At 40.4% G+C, this 7,915-nt stretch overlaps 1 pseudogene; it reads right to left on the reverse strand.

The window, feature by feature from the left end:
• Nucleotides 1-3,136: 3,136 nt before the first annotated feature.
• LOC148026259 (accumulation of dyads protein 2 pseudogene) lies at nucleotides 3,137-3,889 on the reverse strand (annotated as a pseudogene).
• Between the last annotated feature and the right edge of the window lie 4,026 nt (nucleotides 3,890-7,915).

Here is a 7,915-nt window from a genome sequence, read left to right on the forward strand (position 1 = left end):
AGAAAGGCCCCTACCATAACCATCACCAAGGTCACATAGAGCTAAAGCCTAAACCTAAGTCTTTAACAAAACACTGGTAGATGAGTAAATAATATCTACATCTAACCATCAAGAGGAGATGCTAGAGGAGTCATGATGAGCAAGATACAAAGAAGATGAAGAAAGACAAGGGATCTTCAAGGAGAAAAGTAAGGCAAAAAAATAACTCATAAGGTTTGCATGAGTTCAAAACAATAAACAAAGTACATAGAGAAAAGAGCAACAATAACCAGAGTGTAGTGATGAGAACATGATAATCAAAAGCATGTGAACCCTCTCTAAAGTTGAGTAGTATATCACAAAAGGAAAATACGGACTGAACATAGCCACATAATAGCCTAAAACTTGTCGTCCAACCCTACACAGAAGCAAAAAAGGAAAATACAGAGGTGGGTTAGTAAAATGCAAGCAGTAGAGATTCCAAAACACTATCATGGAAGGAGCAAGAATAGGTTCTGGGCCACCTTGAAACAGCCCAAAATTTTTGTAAATATAGATGGCAGACCGCAAAATGCTGAGAAAGTAGCAGAAAAACACACCAAAAAGTAGTAAAGGAAGGTCGCCCATGCTACAAATCAGTTGCAATAGCAAGAATAGTATAAAATAGTAGTAGGAATAATTATCATACAATCGGATATCATGTCAAAAGTGGATTGTAGTGATGAAAGCATGGAAAACTATTGTAATAGATTACTGAACATGAGAGACAAAGAAAAGAGAAAGAGAAACATTACAAAAGAAAAGAACACTACACAAAGTACTCAAAAGCAAAGAGATACTTAGGAAATGAAATCCATATATCAATGTGATAAAAACCATCAAAATGACAAATAAAAAATGCATAAAAGGCACACACAAACTCATGCATGAACTAATATATCTGCTAACACTATTTTTTTCTTTCATTATCATTATTGAAGTAGAGTTTGAATGTAGTGATCCTTCAATGTTCCCATAGCATGTGTGCCAAGAAGTGGTTCCACAATGCTCATCAAGATACTATTAAGAAGCAAGCAAGGATTGATGTGAGTCAAGCATTCTTTGTATGGCACCAAGTTGATAGAGAGCACATATCCCTTGCGTGCAATCGCTTCTTCTTTAAGATAAATGTCCAAAACCCAAGATTTTGAAGGCATCTCTCCCTTTGGAGATTAAGGTTTTAAAATCAAGTGAAATGGTCTACAAGTTGAGGAAGGTCGTTGAGAGAATACACATGTTATATCAAGCACATATGCTTATGACTTGGTTTGGTAATGAGTCTCTACCTTAATGCACAATAGGTTTTGGCTATGGAAGGAGTCATTATCTCAATATTCATCGGCCCTATAACAATTTTTGGCTCAATGATAGTGTTATGCTTTCAGTTTGGGATACGAGATCTTCGGAGAGAGAGAGAGAGAGAGAGTGTGTGTGTGTGTGTGGGGGGGGGGGGGGGGGGGGGGTGGGGGGGAGGGAAGTTACTACATGTATATACTCTACATTACGTGCGTTCAATGCCTATTTATAAATATCTTTATTGGTGAATTTTTCTTGAATAAAACATAACCCTTTTGTATTAAATCTGTAAATAACCCCTTTATATTACACCCTTTTTTGTATGTAAAAATATATATAAAATTGGTATTTTTAAAATACCTTATTTTGAACCCATGTGATGCACACATATATTCATGAGTAACTTACCCGAGAGAGAGAGAGAGAGAGAGTGTGTGTGTGTGTGTGTGTGTGTGTGTGATGCTTGCCTCTTTCATTTTGTCGTTGATTCATGATAACTTGTTAATAATGAATATAGATTTGAAGATTCAAAGCTAACGAGATTGATGCCAAGCCTTAACAAACTTTTCCAATGTTTGATTGTAATGTATGGTTCAAACCATGGAATGTTCTTATAAGGGTTTTAAATGTATAGTAGTCTTGATGATAATAGTAGTGTAGCCTATGCGAGAGGAAGAAGTGGTTGTTGTCCACTATGCCCTAGTGGGTGTACTTGGCATTTCACTAAGCCATTAGGAAACACATATCTCTTGCATGCAATGGCTTCTCCTTTGAGATAAGGGCCCTTGGCTTGGATGGTGAGGACATCTCTCTTTCTCGCCCCTTTGAGATTAAGATTTGGGAAACCAAATAAAATGGTCTACAAGTTGACAATAGTAGGAGATGCTTTTCTTTATATTGTATCCCTAGAAAGTAGGGGAATCCTTTTCATTCATGTGGTTCTTATATCCCTATTATCTTTATCCTCCCTGCAAGATATACATGTTTTCTTTAGCCATTTCTAATCGTGCTTATTGGGTGGTTAACATATGAGTTAGCATGCACAGCCAACACTTTGCGATGTATGTATCTTTCTTGAAAGCTTACCAATGCCATGTTCCCTTTAATGATTAGCTTACCTCTATCATCTACACATTGGCAATATATCTCTTTTAGGCCATATCTATCTCCTTTTGGCATGACGAGTGTATACACGTGAATATATTGTTGAGGTATGTTTGTTTCTCATGGATGTATTAGTCTTGTTCTTGCAAATATTTGCACATTCTTACAAAACCCTATAATATGAATCTGTCTCACATTTGATTCCTTATATTCCTAGATCTATGAGAGAATTTTTTAAGTGCTACAAAGTTAAAGATAGTGTGCTAAAAAGAAGATCAATTTCACATGGCATTATTCAAGTGATAGGGACAAATTGTTGTGTATGAAGTTATTTATCTAAAGCTCGATGCATAGGAACTTTTGAATAGGACGCTATAGAGCTTCAGTATCTTTTTCATCACATAAAACCTAGATTCAATAAATTTTATTTTCTATCATAGCTTTATGCCATGTGCACCAAGCATGTTGTTTTATCCGAGCAACCTTTACAAAAATTTACAATGGCGCAAACCAACCACGCGAAGCACCGCTAGTGAGCCGGCCCAGGCTAGCTAGTTACTATTATTGAGGGGGGCTTGAGGCTGATTTTCAAAGGTTCTTCCTTTAGAAATTCAATTTTCCACGAAAACTGCTCGTGTGGTAGGGTCGCCAAGACAAACTGGGGGGGGGGGGGGGGGGTGTCGGGGGGAGTACGATGGCCACAGCATGCATGCATTCTTCACTGCTTGGGGCTGGCAAGTAGGCCAAGTTTGCCGACGGGGAGAGTGAAGAGGGGGCCGTTGGCGTCGGCGGCCAGGATGCCGGCGACGGCGTTGTACCAGGCGATGAGGGCGGTGACGATGCCGGTGAAGCCGCCGGCGCGATGCATGGAGGGCGAGTGCCGGAGCTCGGCGGCCGTGAGCAGGGCGAAGGTGAGGGAGAGGGCGGCGAACAGGGCGACCAGGGCGGCGGACGTGCGCAGGCTGCACGCCAGCATCAGCAGCGTGAAGATGCTCCAGGCCAGAAGGAAGGTCCCGACGGCCGGGGCCAGGTCCTCCTGAGCCGAGGCCTCCTTGTAGGCGGCCGCCACCCCGAAGGCCGGGATGAGGAGGACCGCGTAGGCCAGCCAGAAGGCCCCGTAGGAGGTAAAGGCGGTGGCCGCGAAGGTGTTGCCCGCCCGGAACTCCCACATGCCCGCCAGGCCCTGCGCCAGCCCGCCGTAGAACAGCGCCAGGCCCAGGACCACGTTCACCGGCCCGCTGCTGCTCACCCCCAACAAGCCCGCGTTGTAGCAAGACAGCACGAACGTCGTCAGCGCGAACGCCGAGAGGCCCAGCGGCCCCGCATTCGCCTGCTGCAGCCCGCCGCCAACCATGTTGCTGATTGGCCCGCACATGTACTTGTCGCCTAGGTAGTACGGCATGGGTGATAGCGGGCCTGCCGGCGCTGCTCCGGGGTGGCCCATCGACAGCACGTGCTGCGGCGTCGTCATCGACATGCCCCCCCCCCCCGCTCTCTCTCTCTCTCTCCAATGTGCTACTACGCCCCTCGCTCTCTAATTTGCTAGTAGACTATCTGCTCTCCTTGTCTTCTCCTCCTCTCACTACAAGACGTGGTAAGACGCGCGCTCTCTCTCTCTCTCTCTCACAAAAACGCTAATATGCCCGCTCTATTAGATGTGCGTGCTAATATTATGATCTCTCTCTGTCTCCGCTTACCTTCGATCTCTCTCTGTCTCTCTCTCTCTCAAGAATTAAAGTGTTGGTGTTAGATTTTTCGTACAGCTACTCACAACACAAATGTCTGCTCTGCTGTAATGGTCAAAATTGACAACCAGGCTAAGTTCCATGGCATACCAACCAAACTGATTGTTCCATATGAAAGCCATTGTTGTTCCTATCTTCACCAACCTAGTCATGGGAATCAACCCCGAGGTTGCAATAGTTGGATGGATGGTTAAATGATTGGAGCACCCCAACATGTGAATCAACACCCCTAGTCATGGGTATCAACCTCGAGGTTGCAATGGCTAGATGAATGGTTAAATGCTTGCAACACCCCAACACGTGTTACTATTGCATGCAATAATGCCATTGGAGCTCTGAGAGGCTTGAAACTACTGCATATGATATACAAAAACTAAAGAAGAGATTAGGAAAAAGCAAGGTCCATATTATGTCTCTCAATATGGCTTAGAATGAGGGAATTCAAGATATGGCTATTAATGTCATTACTCCATCTATATAAAGAGCACCATTTTGTCACAATAAAAGGGAAGCACCCCATTAATTGATGCTCAAATGTTATATAATGTATTGAGGTATTCATTAGCTTCATTTGAGCTCAAATAACTCAGTTCCTACACGGTTTATACTATTGTATACTATTTGGGTAGCAATATTTTAACCAATAAGGTTATGCCTATTGGGGTTTGATGTCATTTGAGTATATTGTTTTAATGTATTGATGTTTAGCATTGATACTTGGACCCAAATATGATTATGGAATGCTTGGGACTTAGTTTTAAGCTACATTTGATGTCTTGGAGCTTTGGTTACATGCTTTAATTGATTCAACGATTATCATTTATGGGTTTGAAGACTTATTGGATTTGATGCTTCATAACGTATTAATTGATGTCTTTGGGCACTTGGATGTCATGTACTTGATGTATTAAACCTTGCATTGCTCTTTCACACTTTGAATACACTTCATTGGATGCACTTTTGAGATATTCACATTTACTTGGATATATTTCATTAGAGATTTGGATTTATTGTGTGGTTAAGGTTGTCTTACTGAGACAATGTTACTCTCGCCTTATGTACAAGCTCTCTTGGATACTCTTGGATGTAGTTACACCTACTACTAGGTTGATTTGATTTACATGATTTAAACACTAGCACTTATCTCTATTAGTAAGATACAATTATGTATTCATGCTTCTTGGTTATGTATTGAGCTTCATTCCTCTCTACTCAGTTAGTTCCTTGATTTTATGATAGACTTTAGTATCGGTTGTATGTCTTTTCACTGCAAGTTGCTTTTACATATCCCAATTAGTACCTCGATATTCATAGTAATGAGAGCTTGGTATTTCCTAACTGTTTGCCCACATTGTCTTGGTTATATTGCTACATTTATTATAATAGTGCTATAATTATAGTTTTAAGTATTGTCTTAGAGAGAATACATTTTACTTTGGCAATCTATTACTTGCAATTGGTGGACATCCCTATACTTTGGTATTCCCTCCTGTTTTGTCACTATTTTGGCTCAGTTTCTAGGGCTATTTTGCAGTCATTTACAATAGTCCATTCTCTTAGATTTTTCATTGATAAACTATCATGGCTAGTTCTTCAAATGATAATGCTATATTCAATATTGACAAACTTGATGGCACAAACTTCTCTTATTGGAAGATGCAAATATTGCAGATATTAGTGCAAGTTGAGAAAGATGCTTTAGTCTTAATCACGCACCTAGAGAATGGCACTTTCATGCATTTACAAGGATACACTTCCACTCATATGGATCCATGTTTATATACAAACAAGGCTCGTGATGGTAGCCTTATTATCTTAGTACTTTATGTCGATAATATGTTGATTGCTAGGAGAGCTCATGATAAGCTAGATGCTTTGAATACTTGGCTCAACAAGAGGTTTAAGATAAAGGAAATAAGGCAGACCTTGCATATTCTTAGTATGCACATCAGACGCAATCACTATAAGGGGCTCCTTTACCTATCATAGAAAGCGTACATACAAAATGTGCTTGAGGGATTCCATATGTAGGATGTTAAGCCTATTGGCTTTTCTAAAGCTTCTCATGTGAAGGTCAGCTAGATTAGCAAAAGGCAGAGATGGCCAAGATCCCTTATGCATCTGTCGTGGGTAATTTGATGTATGACATAATAGCCACTCACCTTGACATAGCATTTGCAATGGGAGTTGTAGCCCACTATATAAATACACCTAGCCAACAAGTGACATTGGAACACCATGAAGAGTATCATCATTTACCTAAAAGGCAATGTAGATATGTGCACTTGCTATGGTGGCTAAGATACTATAATCATGGGTTACACTTACTCCAACTATGCAAGTCATGCAAATAGTAGAAAGTCCACCTCTAGGTATATCTTCACCTTTGCTAGAGTTGTTTTTTGTATGTTGAGGGTGCAGAAATGAATGGCCTTGTCTACTACTAAAGCTAAATATATTGTAGCCACTATGGCTTACAAGGAGGCCCTATGGCTAAGACGTCTAGTGGTAGACCTTGGTATTACTATTACTCCTACATTGCATTCGCATTCTATGAGTGCTATTTAGTTGGCCAAGAATCCACTCTTCCATGTGAAGAAAAAGCACATTGAGGTACACTATCACTCCATTAGGGAGATGGTAGAGGATAAGTCTATTGAGCTTGTCAAGATTTTGATTGATGAGAATCCTGCTAGTTTGCTTACTAAAAGTCTCTCAGCACAATATTTATTCATCCTTAAGAAGATGATGAGCATAGAACGAGATGGCGTCTATTCCTCATCCTATTGTACTTTATGTACATTTTTACTTTGTCAATTTTTTCTATACTACATGTAGCAAGTGCTCATCAATATCACTTTATTCTTCATTCTTTTAGTGACTATTGAATAAGGGGAAGATAGACATTGTGACTGTTGGAGTTCCTACATCTTTTGTGTCTCTCTTATACTATAGGGCAACCCACCTACACTCATGTCATTCCCAAATTCTTGACTTGCACTCATTTTCTCACTTATCAATCACTTCAAATTGATGTTCATGATTTGGATATTCTCTACTTATAGCAATAGTGGCCTTTCCAATGTGTGGCACAGTGGTGGTACTTTCTTTAGTGGACACATGAATCACTTTTATTGGTAGCATGTTGAGTCCTTCACTCTTCAAGGCAATCTTACCCTTGGCACATTTCCTCCTTTTCTTGGAGTCTTCTTGCCTATTACCAATCTAATACTAGATTCTTATCTTCCTACATTAGTCCTTAGTGATGGCATTCTCACTAGAATAGGTAAGGTGTACTTGTCATTAATTGTCTCCACTTTGAAGAGGCTTAGAGACACGAACATAATGATTACCTTACTTTTTCTTGCTTTCTACTTAGGGAAATTGGAGTATATGTGAGTGATGCCATACTTTGACCACCACCATTAGTCAATGTGATTGCCCTTAAGAGATTCCAATTCTATGAGCATTTCATGGACATATACCCATGCTATTGGAAACATTAGCATTCAATGGTTTCTTGTGGTTGGATTGCTACTCTCCCTTGACCATATCCTAGCATAATCGAAAGAATCAGATAATAATCCATAAGAACTATGTTGCTCTATTTTTAATATGTGACATTGGGATTGGTATACTCCTCTTATCTAATAGGTTACTTGTTCAAATCCATAGGAGCATTGGTGGGAGCATAACAATAGGCTTGTGAGGTCTCAATATACCTAATGGTTTAATCTCAACCTTTTGAGCTA

The sequence above is a fragment of the Lygodium microphyllum genome, chromosome 14 (genome assembly GCF_053477565.2).
Source record: "Lygodium microphyllum isolate KBCC chromosome 14, Lygodium_microphyllum_v1.1.10, whole genome shotgun sequence".
Lineage (NCBI taxonomy): Eukaryota > Viridiplantae > Streptophyta > Polypodiopsida > Schizaeales > Lygodiaceae > Lygodium > Lygodium microphyllum.